This window comes from Anabrus simplex, chromosome 14 (genome assembly GCF_040414725.1).
Source record: "Anabrus simplex isolate iqAnaSimp1 chromosome 14, ASM4041472v1, whole genome shotgun sequence".
Taxonomy (NCBI): domain Eukaryota; kingdom Metazoa; phylum Arthropoda; class Insecta; order Orthoptera; family Tettigoniidae; genus Anabrus; species Anabrus simplex.
In genome coordinates, this window is record NC_090278.1 from 43,509,438 (window position 1) to 43,523,581 (window position 14,144).

The 14,144-nt window shown below is 36.8% G+C and overlaps 1 long non-coding RNA gene across 1 annotated transcript in view; it reads left to right on the top strand.

Moving 5' to 3' along the window:
- The first annotated feature begins 2,136 nt into the window (after positions 1-2,136).
- The window catches only part of LOC136885408 (uncharacterized), a 62,062-nt gene continuing 50,054 nt past the window's right edge, over positions 2,137-14,144 (top strand). Inside the window, exon 1 of the long non-coding RNA XR_010861527.2 lies at positions 2,137-2,229. This is a non-coding gene — a long non-coding RNA (uncharacterized lncRNA). The remainder of the gene's footprint in view (positions 2,230-14,144) is intronic.

Genomic DNA, 14,144 nt, shown 5'->3' on the forward strand with positions numbered 1-14,144 from the left:
TATCCGTTGAGCTGGGTCTTCACCACATGCGAGTTTAGCTGTAACTAACACAACAGGCATTAAAATGTGCACGATCCAGTTGAAATTCTATTAACGCATCGAGTATTACACTTAACTTGTGTCTTTTAACTCGGATTACCATCCGGTAATGTTCAATTCTCAATAACTAATGTTTCAAGTATGAGAGTAGGCTCCTGTCCATGAAATTTAAGACAAGTACGATATAGTTTATGATGCATTCACCTGTCCAAGGGACGAAAAAGTGAGTATGTAAGAGAGTGATTTAATGTGCGCACGAAGTCATATAATTTCTGGCTCAGCGTTGTCGCTTTGAATGACGATTATTGGTTCACCAGTATCTCCTTTTATTGGCTATGTCTATTCTAGAATTTTTTAGAATGTACTTGCTCGCTGTGCATGCGTGCTGCTGGCCTCGGGAAACCCGTTGGTCACGAGGCCGCTCCCTTTCTCTTGATCAACCATGGGATCAATTCTTGCTATGCTCAGAACTGGTAAAATCCAGCTTATGCACATGGAAAACAGCTCGCTGATGACAGAATCTAACCCTTGACAAATAATAAAATTTCTTAAGGCTGGCTTGTAACTTTAAGCTTATTATTGATCAAATTTGACGGGGATAATACTAGATTTTAATAACCAATAGGAGGCATCCACAATGCTCCACACACCCCTTCTAAGCTTTCCCTCCCCTCTCCACGAGCAGTATGCTATACCCAAAGCTTTGCATTTGCCTCTACAGGGTCACAGTCCTGACACAGTATTTGGTTACAATGAACTTAGCATTGGCAATCCAGATAATACAGAAGTTTTTGGTTATATTAATATGTGTAAAAATATTATTTGTTAATACTGGTTCATATTATCACTAACATGTCTATCACTGACATTATGTGCATATTAAACAATGCTGTACTTATACAGTATATACATGTCTTAAGTGATTTGATAGAATCTGAGGATGTTCCTGTAGAACTATACATGTCATTCTATGTATAAGAGTGTGTATTTTTAACAAGTATATTTATAGTGTTACAATTTTTGTTAACATGTTTGTGTGTTTGGCAGACTTCAAAGTTTTAAGGTAGATTTAACTAAGTCTACAATGGAAAGTATGGTTTCATTCTTAACAAGCTCTCTGTTTTGTGCATTTTTTTCCCTTTCCTTAGTTTGGCTACTCTTCCCTTTCTTCTATATTGAGTGGGATAAGTAGATATATTCTAGAATTTTATACTCTGATTCATTTTTATTGGTAAATTAACTTCTATTGGTATGTAAGCTTTTGATCTCAGTCCCTTTCAAACCCCTTTAGTGCCAACAAGGTTTTATGAGTCCAGGTGAGAAATTTGAGGTCTTGTAGTAGATCACAAAAGAGCTTCTGAAACTGCTGGTGTTCTCACACACCACATAACATCCTTGTTAAACGTTTCATTTGTAGTTGTTGTGTGTTTGAGTACATCACACCTTTCCCTCGTACATGACTGTGATAAGCTTGCTTCATTCATGTTCGTTTTTTAATTTTTATATTTGGAAGCATTGAAATATTCTGTTTGAAACAGAACTGTCACAATGCAGTATGTAGCCCCTGCGAGCTCTACAGAAGCAGAGTAGAGAATGTGATTAAAATATTTGAAGAGATTTTAATCTGTCTTTAAAGAGACTTTATTCACATTTCTCATTATATGGCAAAAGATTTAGAACAGTCTTAAGAGTTGGAAGTGTTCAAACAACCTCTATAATTTGTTTGATATAATTGGACATATGAAACAGTTAGTAAGATTTAGTGTTTAAATCTATGGCTGCTTCCTTCTAAAATTATGTGCGAGATGGTGCCATTTCCATCTCTGATATAGCTAGAAAATGTTTCTCACTTTTTATTTGGTTCTCAGTCTCATCCTTTAGCTGACGTTAGGTGTGGGCCAGGATAGTAACACCATTCTCAGTACAACCTTTGGTTTTAACAATCCTCTGCAGGTAGAGATCTTCCTTACACAATAGTGAAATTTCGAAAGTAACTGTAATACTGGAATGTAATGTATGATCATGCTCTTTTGTTGGTGACAATTTTTGTAGATGTGTGTTATGTGCATTCATAATATATCTTATTTTCCACAGGAAGATATTGAACACTCATCAGAAGTGATACCCCTGAAAGAAGAAGTTAAATCAGAGTTAACAGAGCCAGGACCAACACATGAAGACTCGCTTCAGGTAATGTACATATTTTGATAAGTCATCATCAAGTAATGAGAATAGTTATAAAATGCCTCAACAGATATCAGTTGTTGACCCTTCATTTTCATGCATACAGTACAATTGATAGTCCTACGGAAAATACAGCTTTTTCTGAGATTCACTGTTTTTTTACCTAATTTTGACTTTTCCTTCAAGTTGTTCTGCAATCTTGTGTTATGTATTATGTAGCAGTTAAGATTGCTCCAAAAACCTCTACTGTATATCATTTGGGGGCTGGTATCACTGCTACTAATACTTTTGACTTCGTAAATATTTTCAAACACAGAGTTGCTATAAGATACATTCTCTTGTTACTCTCCCTGGGTATTTTACTCGTTGCTTCCAAATGAAACACCTTTGTAATGTTATTGGTTATATTAATTATTGATTTCTAGATAATACAATTGTTTGTGTATACAAGTTGCAGATATTATGCTTGCTTACTGTGAATGTTCACTTATATACTACACACATTGTAGACATCTTGTGCGAAGTGAAAAAACATTCTTATTCTTCCTAATGTGGTCTGTTGTGCTATTAGTCTGTTGTGACTTATAATATTACTTAAACTTGCAATGCATTAACAGGCCCTTCAAAAGTGATCTTGTCTTTCTGTTTCATACTTCATAAGGGACAGTGTTTGTGAATAGGCCTTGTATGTTCACTGTTACTCACCTGAACTTTTGTTACATGAATTAATTCGTCACTACTAGTATACACATTTGATCATTGCCATCGTCCACTGCATAGCATGTGTGTCGTCTTCCTTCAGTTTGACTATGTGGCTATGGGGTATTTCATTGCCCATTTATTGAGATATTCAATTGATGATCTCTTTCAGAAATTCTGGGTTACCTGCTGAATATATAGTCATCTTTGTAATGGGAATGGAAATACAGTCGTGATCAGGGAGTGTAGTAATTGGCTCTCCTATAAGTAAATAGGATATAGTTATGTAAGTTGTGTCAAATTTGTCATTATTTAACTTTAGTGAGGGGCATGAGTATGTGTTGCAAGAGTGGTCCATTCTCTGTTGGTGAAGCAATAAGAATCCATCACTCTTCTGAGGAGATATATCAGACTCTTGACTACTGCATCGCTGATTGCACCATAGTGTGGTGTTGCAGGAGTGGTGAAATGCCCTGTCAGTCCCATGTCTGCAGTTGCAGTGAAGAGTTGGTTTTTTAGGGTTGTTTCGCAGAAAGGCCTTGATTTCTTTAGCTTCTCCAAAGAAGTTCATGCCGTTATCACTGTAAATTTTCAGGAGTTGACCTGTATGAGAACTAAGTCAACAAAGTGCAGCAAGAAATGTAGTTGTGTTCAGGGCAGATATCACTTCCATGTAGAGAAACTTGGTACCTAGGCGGTTTGGTCTTGTTCGATCTGACACCAATTTTTATGAGAATTGGGCCGGCATAGTCTATTCTAGTTTTGTGGAATGGGTACATCAGGGATACATGCCCTCTTCTTGAATTTCACATTAATTGTTCAGAAGTATCTGTATTCAAGTTACAACACTTAAGATGTGCATGAATGTGGCTTTTTTACCATCCCCCTTGCTAATGGGATTCAAAATTTGTCTCTCAGAGTTGTGATGAAGAGTTGAGTGCCAGGATGAAGCAGTCAAAGGCATTCCAGCATCATAATTAGATTTATGAGGTGATGATATGGATGCAGAAGGATCTAATGTTTCCACTCTACTATAATTACGATATTTGCAGTCGTCTACTGACATGAATATTGCCTTCTTGATCTATGCGTGGGTTTATAGTCTTAATATGAGTTATAGTTTCCTACACAATATTAATGCAACTCATGAGTGTCGGGTTCAACTCCTATATGTAGAGTGGATTTGAATTTCACTGCATGGGTTGTTTACAATAATTTGAGATATATCACAAACAACATGCAGCTACTCTCTGTACCTTGTTTAACACATTGAGTGCCGGACTGAAATTCATGGGAGTTTCATCTATTGCCACGGGTGACATTGAGTTACTCCCTGTTGCCAAAATTTTCACAGGCTTAACCAAGCAAGTGATCGCTGAAATGAGGATATATTTATGATATATTCAGTTAAATTCTTATGTACATTAGGCCTTATATTGCAAACCCACATGGGGTCATATTGGTCATTATGAATTGTATACATACACACTCCCCCATATGGAGTAGCACTTATGCAGTAGTTAATGTCCCAACACTCAGCCATACTTACCTTTTCCTTTGCATTAATACATTACATGTTGTTGATTATCAAAGACATGTTAGCTTGTTCATACTGGAGGCGTACAAAGGTACGATCCCTGAATGTAGATTAGGATATGTTTGTAAATGACGATCTCCCGATTTAAGGTTGGGAAATTTTTGTATAAAATTTTGTTATGTAAAGTAGTGAAAATTATGTGAATTTGGTAAATTAGGATGTGAGAGCATAATATAAGAATAATTTTATTTAGGCAATATTGAATATGTATATAATTATGTTTGTATAACTTTTAATTTGGGTAAGAAAACCAAGCAGTGATTATTGTGCAACATGGGAAACCAGTGACAATGTCAATGAGGATGGTTGAAGTTGACGAAGTGTTGCAACAGGTGGCTTGGAAACCCAGTGTCCAGTGGGGAAGTGTATGCTGAAGATAGTGGATGGACTTGCAAGATCACTGTTTGCTGTATACTCATCATTGTCCGACTTGTTCAATATAATGTCCAGTCTATCTGCCCTAAGACTTCTACTGCTCGATTTATTCATAGTTACTTAAAGAAAAGGGAAAGTCACAGTGCTGCACACTTTCATAAACAATCCGTGCGTGAGATAGACAGTGACTTTGTTGTCCTTTGAAGCACTCTTGACGTGCCCATATTGGGTCGCACCAAAACAGGAATTGACGAATGAAAGGTGGACTATGCACGTACATAAATAGACGGCCAACAGATTACAGGAAGATACTTTGTAGAACTTTCATACACATAGTTACTGCACACCCAAATGGGTTTGCACAGTTCCCGATTTCAAATGAACATGCGACCCCATAGAGGTCACAATTAAATAAGCATATAGTAGGTTCCACCTTTTCAATACATTTACAATGTTGTTATCTGATGTTTACAACATTTTTTATTACAAATTACAGGACATGTTTCGGTGTACAATTTTTAACACCATCATCAGCTGCATGAAGAGTGTATAAAAACTTGGTGGTCGAAACAATAAACAGCATATTATAACACTTAACTCCTTATGTACAGGCAATAGAATGTTGTTATAATTAAATTTAACATCTTATTATGCTAGGTTAAAACAAATTTGTGTGACAAGGAGATTTTTGCAGGTCAAAATATAAAAATCTTCATTTGGTATATGAATGGTCATCAGTTCCTTAATGTCTATAATATTGTACACTCGTAATATTGGTTTCACATGCGATCCTAAATTAGAGGATTGAAGTTGAATGCAGTCCATTTGACATTAAGATATTAATTTTGTATATATGTTATTTTGTTGAATTAAAAGTTCGTTGTATATAGAAGAATTATTAAAGCTGAGCCGTCTTCTTATTTTTGTTGAGTAAAAACGTAGTATTTCTGATGCTGTATATGCAATGGTTGAACTGTGATATTAATTTGCCCTATAGTTGTTAAGCGGGCTCCAATTCTCAGTTCAATAGGTACCTGTAATGATAATAATAATAATAATAATAATAATAATAATAATAATAATAATAATAATAATCATATGGCTCAGCTACCGTGTGCAGACATTTCAATTTGACGCCATCTGGCTGTCTGCTTGTCAATTTCGACATTCCGTTTTACTCTAGGCCCCCACTAGATGGCAGACCGAGTAAACCGAAACTCTCTTGGGTGTCTATGGCTGAGATTTAATGAATTATGCCGGGTAAACACCAGATATGTCACCAAAGATCTTTTACATGCCGACATCGTACGACATGGAGTGTTGAATGGACTTTTTTCTGCCCTTCAAAAATCCGACTACCTCTGCCGGGTGTGAACCCGCTATCTTGGGATCCAGAGGCCGACACTCTACCGCTGATCCACTGAGGCAGCTACCTGTAATAATGAAACCGTATGTTAAAAGAAAAGCGAGACAATTGATAGAGAAACTGATTAAATTAAATTATTGAAACGCCTGACTCAGCTCTAAAGCTGTGTACCTCGCTTGACGGCTGCACCACGAGTGTGTCTGCTTGTGTCTTGTACTGTGTGATGAAGTGTTAGGGAAGGAGAAGTAGGGGCGATAAAGGGGTGTTTCCAGAACATTGGCTGTTTAGGAGGAGGTCCGGGGGGCGTTGTGGACGTAGACTGTAATACGCAATGTTGTTACGTAGAGTATGGAAAACGTTCAAATTTTCTGCAATTTTTAAGTTGTTGAGTAATAGAATCAGATAATCAAATAAAATCTTAGGTTTTTCTGAGATTTCGTTCAGATTAAGATTGATGTTATAATATTGATCTAGATGTATTAAACATGCTTCCGTAATGTCAAGCCTCTGTCCTTTAGCCAGTGTTTCCATGATCTCAAGGTCTTCATTTATATCTGTAAATTTATTTTTATATTCATGGATATGCTGGCCTACCTCTGAGAATCTACGATATTTTACAGCATTGAGGTGTTCGTGATATCTGACATTAAAGCTATGCCCAGTTTGCCCTATGTATCCACTTCCACAGTCTCTACATTCGAATCTACATATGCCTGATTTAGAATAGGGGTTGACTTTGTTAACAAATGAAGCATTATGTAGAGCTGTTGCACTTCTATTATCTGTCTTAAATGCAATCCCAATGTTACGTTTTTTGAAAATATTTGTGATTCTATACACGTCTTTATTATATGTGAAAGTCGAAAATTGCTGATCAATAACAAATATTTTATTTTCGACCAGGTTATATATAAACAGAATGACCTCGCAATGTGGTCTCCAGCCTCAGGAATTTTGGCTGAAATTTATATAGATTATTTAGAGGACACACAAATAATTAATAATGAAAAATTCAAGAATGTTCTATTCTGGTCTAGGTTTGTAGACGATGTATTTGTTATCCTAGTTGAACGCATAATCAATGCCCCTACAACTCTTGATAATCTTAACACAATAGATATGGATATAAAATTCACTTTAGAATTTGAAATAGAAAAATCTATTAATTATATGGACCTAAAGATTAATAGACACGCCTCTTCATTCTCTTTTAGTATTTACAGAAAACCCACACAACCTTCAGTTACAATAAGAAATGATTCAACCCACCCCTTAACTCACAAATCCGCAACCTATAACAGCTTAGTCGCTTTTAGCATACCAATGTCCAAACAAAATTTGGACAAGGACTTCAACATCATTCGAGCTATAGCTAAAGCTAATGGTTTTAAAGGAAATTTTATAGAACAAATAATAAACAAATTCAAATATCGCTCTCATACGAACCTGATGAAAGAGAGAACAGAAGCAAAGGAAATCGCAACGTTCACATATAGTAAAGACGTGTATAGAATCACAAATATTTTAAAAAATGTAACATTAGGATTGCATTTAAGACAGATAATAGAAGTGCAACAGCTCTACATAATGCTTCAATTATTAACAAAGTCGACCCCTATTCTAAATCAGGCGTATATAGATTCGAATGTAGAGACTGTGGAAGGGCAAACTGGGCGTAGCTTTAATGTCAGATATCACGAACACCTCAATGCTGTAAAATATCGTAGATTCTCAGATTACAGTCTACGTCCACAATGCCCCCCTGACCTCCTCCTAAACAGCCAATGTTCTAGAAACACCCCCTTTATCGCCCCTACTTCTCCTTCCCTAACGCTTCATCACACAGTAGAAGACACAAGCAGACACACTCGTGGTGCAGCCATCAAGCGAGGTACACAGTTTTAGAGGTCAGGCGTTTCAATAATTTAATCAGTTTCTCTATCAATTTTCTTGCTTTTCTTTTAACATAGGGTTTCATCATTACAGGTGCCTATTGAACTGAGAATTGGAGCCCGCTTAACAACTATAGGACAAATTAATATCACAGTACAACCACTGCATATACAGCATCAAAAATACTACGTTTTTACTCAACAAAAATAAGAAGACGGCTCAGCTTTAATAATTCTTCTATATACAACGAACTTTTAATTCAACAAAATAACGTATATACAAAATCAATATCTTAATGTCAAATGGACTGCATTCAACTTCAATCCTCTAATTTAGGATCGCATGTGAAACCAATATTACGAGTGTACAATATTATAGACATTAAGGAACCAATTACCATTCATATACCAAGTGAGGAATTTTATATTTTGACCTGCAAGAATCTCCTTGTCACACAAATTTGTTTTAACCTAGCATAATAAGATGTTAAATTTAATTATAACAACATTCTATTGCCTGTACATAAGGAGTTAAGTGTTATAATATGCTGTTTATTGTTTCGACCGCCAAGTTTTTATACACTCTTCATGCAGCTGATGGTGGTGTTAAAAATTGTACACCGAAACATGTCCTGTAATTTGTAATAAAAAATGTTGTAAACATCAGATAACAACATTGTAAATGTATTGAAAAGGTGGAACCTACTATATGTTTATTTAATTGTGATCTCAGTTCAATACCGATGAAAACATGAAATTTCTTACGCTTAACCCCATAGAGGGATGTGAAGTTCAAAACTAGACTAGTCTCCCATAAGCAAATGGTCTCGCTTGGGACTCATTGTGTTAATCTTGAAACTTTTCTTATGAATAGATATTAATGCATGGCTGTAAGGAGCATTACTGGCAGTTTTAGAGCTCTGAGATTAATTTGAACATCATATTTTCATTTTGGCCTACTCAAGGGACCTTGATTCAACCATCTAGGACCGTGCAAATAAGCTGAATTATTGATGATTAGGTTCATTTGTAGTCGTCTGGACACTAAGCAGCTCATTTGTATCTTTACCAAGTTCATGAGTAGTCTTGTCAAGAGAAAGGCTCGGCAAAACTCAGACGTTGTGCTACCTTGCATTTTACACAGAGTAACATTTTTGTCACTCAAATTTCATTTCTAAATGACCTGACATACACATGCAAATGCTATTCGTTGAGCCTGCAATGAGATGATAATGGAGAAGAGATGTTCTTGAATAGATGGCTCTACATGGGGATGTAGTTGAGACTTATGCTATTGTCCGTCTTGACACCGAAGCATTGAAATTAACAAGGAGATGTGCGGGAATTCAATTCAACTACACTGGGCAGGTAGAGTTCAACATCCATAAGTTGAAACCTCTACTCGTGAGAAGGTTTAGTAGTTCATCACAAATTTTGATTGTTTCCTGTAATTCACCCATGCCAGAAATAAAGTCACCTACATGGAAGTCTTGATTTATGATGTTTCTTGCATGAGGGGAGCTTGTACCTTAGTTGAATTTCTTTGTGCATCTTGTGGAAAGGAATGCTATTCTGTAGGTTACCATTGTGAGTCCTTACGTTTTAATTGGCTGTTGTGCCTATCTTGGCAGAGTATACATAATGAACTGTAAATGTTAGATTTGATGTTCACCTGATGATAAATTATCCTATGTCTGCTGTAAATGCTATTTTTTCAGCCCATAATCAGATGATTATATAGAAAAGATGTTTTGAATTGATGGCCCTACATGGTGGATGTAGTTGAGACTTATGTCATTGCTAGTGTTGACCAAAGCTTTGAAATTAACAAGTGCTTTTTGTTGAACTTCACTGATTTATGACAGGATGATGTGGAATTTAATAGTGATCCTCTTCCTGCAAGGGTTTCACATTCATTTCCTTTCATGTGGTCTAGTGATTTCAGTTCACACATGAATTCAATGTATTCCTGGCAGAACTTCTTATTTCGTTTAAGTTTTTCTTTCTAAGGCCAGGAATGTTGAATTGCCATTTGTTTAGATCTATGAAGTTTTAAAATATGTGTTAATAGGGAGTTCGACAGTATATCTGCCTGACGTGTCTGTCATTGTGTGTTGCTGGCAGTCTACTTTACACTTTTTTCCGTTGGTGTTGCCCTCTTGTATTATCCATAAGAGTTGAATTTTGTTTTGTAGGTTGTGTAGGAATAGAGATTGATGAGGCACAGTTTTTATCTTCTTTTGTTGATTGTAGATAGCTACAACTGATTACTTTTTAACAATGTCAACTCACTCCGCCATGAGCTCTAAGGTTATCTGATCTTTGCTTTAACAACAGATGTTACAAATGACCCACTGACCGAATTAAATTAGGCTCTTGCGACAATCTGAATTTTTAACTCCAATTATACTGAAATATACGGGTATAATATGCTGTAGATGAAAGATTTCTTACTACAGTGTATACAAACTGAACCCTTTAGTCCACTCTGGACGATATCTACCTTCCTTACCTATCAGCAAAATTTCATGAGATCTGTCTCTTGGGTCATTTTGGGTTCTTTGTCATTTGCTGAGTAAAGGTAGGGTTCAGTAATTCTAATCTGTCTACTCAAATGAAAAGTCTATTTAAAAATATTCCTATTTATTTAGGAAACATTTACTGAAGAAACTAATAATTTGAAATCCATGTATAATTCGGACTCTATCTTGTCCATTTAACACCACAATCATTTTTCACAGAGGGGCCGAACGCTGTTTTGAGCCTTTGACTTAACTGCCTAATGGGCATCCTTACTATATTGTATTTATTTATGAACAAACAGGCTTCCAGCCCCAATATATGTTCAAAAAGCAATAAGTCTATTGAAAATAATATTAATAATTATAGTAATAATAATGATAATAATAATAATAATAATAATAATAATAATAGGCATATATAATAACAAAAATGATAAGAACAGTTAGCTGTAGCAATCACCGACTCGTGGTTCCAGCAAACTAGTCATGTGTCCTTATGCGCTCAGCAACTTGCGTCACATTCATTGTTCCCTGACCTACTTCCGATCAATAGCAAAACAACGACAGTCAGCAATTACATTCCAACCAGCCATATCACAAACAAAAAGTACCTACCTTTATGAAATCGCATATCATTTACCCAACTCCACCCACTTAACTATGTACTCAACACAATACTCCCATTCCCATTAATTTTATCATACTATCCATCCATTGCATATCATCCAATTATTAAACACGTTTCCCATAGACATACATCACTATTCCAAACACGTACCCCCTTATCCACCCTCTAACTCTCCCTCTTTCATTCTGCTCTCACAGGACTTTTTTACCGCACATAAATACCTGTTCAACTCACCCCCGCTTTCCCACTGCTTTATAATCCATCTTAAAATAGACTGCTCATCCCCTCTTCCCAATAGTTTCCGATGCTCAGCACTCAGTAATCTATTTCTTATCTTACTCGTTTCTTCACAGTCACTTAATAAGTGAAAATCGTCATTCACTGCCCCGCAAAGTATACCCATTGTCCTGTCCCTCCCTTGTAACCATCCTTTATTCCTATGCAATCCCATAAACCACCACATCATCCCATACCTTTTTGACCTGTCAACGTATCTAATATTTATCCCTGCTACCTCCTCTATTTTAATAAAAACATTCAGCGAATTTCTCAGTCTACTTTCCCCCAATAATTTCTGCCTATGATTGTCTCTAATCCTCCTCACAAGCATCCTCGTCCCTCTAACTTCTGTCTTCGTCCAAATCTCCCCCGTAGATGCCCTAATCCTATAATTTCCAAATAACCCTTAATTTTTTCTAGCCATCCTCCCTTATACATGCTCTTACCTTGCTATTCATATGCTTTTAAATTCATCCAGTATCTAACTATTCTTTTCACACCCTCCGATTCCAAATCCTCCCCACACATTAATTCTGCCCCTGCATTTGCTGTGCACCCTGGCTGACCCATTACTATCTTACGAAAACTACTAATAATACGTCTTAATTACCCTCTTTTCTCATCCAACCCCCAAACTTCTGCGCCATACAATACCCTCCTGAAAATCACCGATCTTAACACTAGCCTCAAGGCTTTATAACTAATACCCGGGTATTTAGCTATCAAGTTTCTGACTGAGGCAAGGGCTGCTAATCCTCTGTTTTTAACCCTACTAATCTGATCGTTCCAGGTTCCTTTACTGTTAATAATAACTCCTAAATATCCCAACTTCCTTACTTAATCCAACCTTTCTCCCTGCAGGACCCATTTCCCTTCTATCTTTCTTCCTTCGTTTACCTGGGCTACTAATATTTTAGATTTATTCCCATTAATCCTCAATCCCCATTTCCTCACAAACAGCGACACTGCATTTAACGCTCTCTGCATCTCTCCGTAAGTTAGAGTCATCAATATCACTTCGTCAGCAAATATCAGTCCCAGTACCTCCAGGCCATTAATTACCGGCACGGCCCAATTGGTTGCCCCGTGCCCCTCCAAAATGTCGTTAATAAATAAAATAAACAATATTGGCGATAACTTGCACCCTTGCTTTAAACCCACCTTGGACTCTAAGGGTCTACTCAGTCTCTCGTCTCCCAATTTTACACAAAACCTGACAACCCTATATATTCCCTCCACTGCCCTCAACATCTTTTCCGAAACCCCCAGCCTACCTAATTTCTCTAATAGAGCCTCTCTATTCACCTTATCGAACGCTTTTTCAAAATCTATTGCTGCCACATAAACTGTACTTCTAGCCAGGCTCTTATACTTTTCTAAAACAGTCTTTACTATCATTATATTATCCAATGCTCTTTTCTTTTTCCTAAATCCCCCTTGGAAATCTGTCAGTATTTCATTTTCTTCAGCCCACTCGCTTAATCTGTTCGCTAACACCCCAGTGTATATTTTACTTAAGGAGTCCAACAGAGATATTCCTCTATAATTGTTCAAACTGTTCCTACTACCCTTACCCTTACATATTGGACATACAATTCCTATTTCCCATTCCTTCGGGTACTTACCTCCCTCATAGATCTTATTGAATAGTTTAACTATGCCCTCTATCATTGTCTCATTTTTGCTCATTTCTGTCCAAAAATTATTTATCCCATTACATCCCCCGGCCGACTTTCCCCTAACTCTGCTTATCACACTCAAGATTTCTTGCCTTGTAATTTCCTTGTCCAGTTCATAAATTGCCACTCTCCTATTCCTCCAAATTACTTCTTCCCCCGTCCCGCTCCATCTTTCTTCCCCCTTCTCCCCTAGGAATTCACCAAAGTACCTCACCCATTGAACTTCCTCAATGCTTGTTCTCTCTATATTCCTTCCACCCTTAATTATTCTATTAATATTTTCCCATACTTTCTCAATGTTGTTAGTCTTACAATCCTTATTTATAGCTTCAATTTGTTCCTCTAACCACGCCTTTTTTACCTCACAAATTTTCTTTTGATACTCCTTCCTCAATTTGCAGAAAATCTTCCTTTCTGCGATCCCACCTTTCTTTCTGTAGTCTCCTAACGCACCCAGTACCCTCCTCCGCACTCCTTCACACTCTCTATTAAACCATTCTTCACCCTCTTTCTTATTTCTCTTTCTACATTCTGCCTTCTGCACTGTCATCTTTATTGGATGTAGCAGCAATTCCAAGGCTTTATCAATATTATTCTACTCCATTGCATCTTCCCACCCATATTTCAGAAGTTGTACTTCCTCTTTTGCTACCCTATTCCAATCCTGCCCCACTTTATCTGACCATTTATACTTATTATATCCTTTCCCTTGTTTATCCTTCATCTCAGCTTCCTTCCTTATACACTTCTCTTCCCCCCTTTTCAACATAACCCACACTGGGAAATGGTGTGATTTAATCCAGTCTCCTATTTCCATTCTTACAATATCCTCCATCACTCCTTCCGAGCTTAAAACCGTATCTATCACACTACCTCCCTTCTCA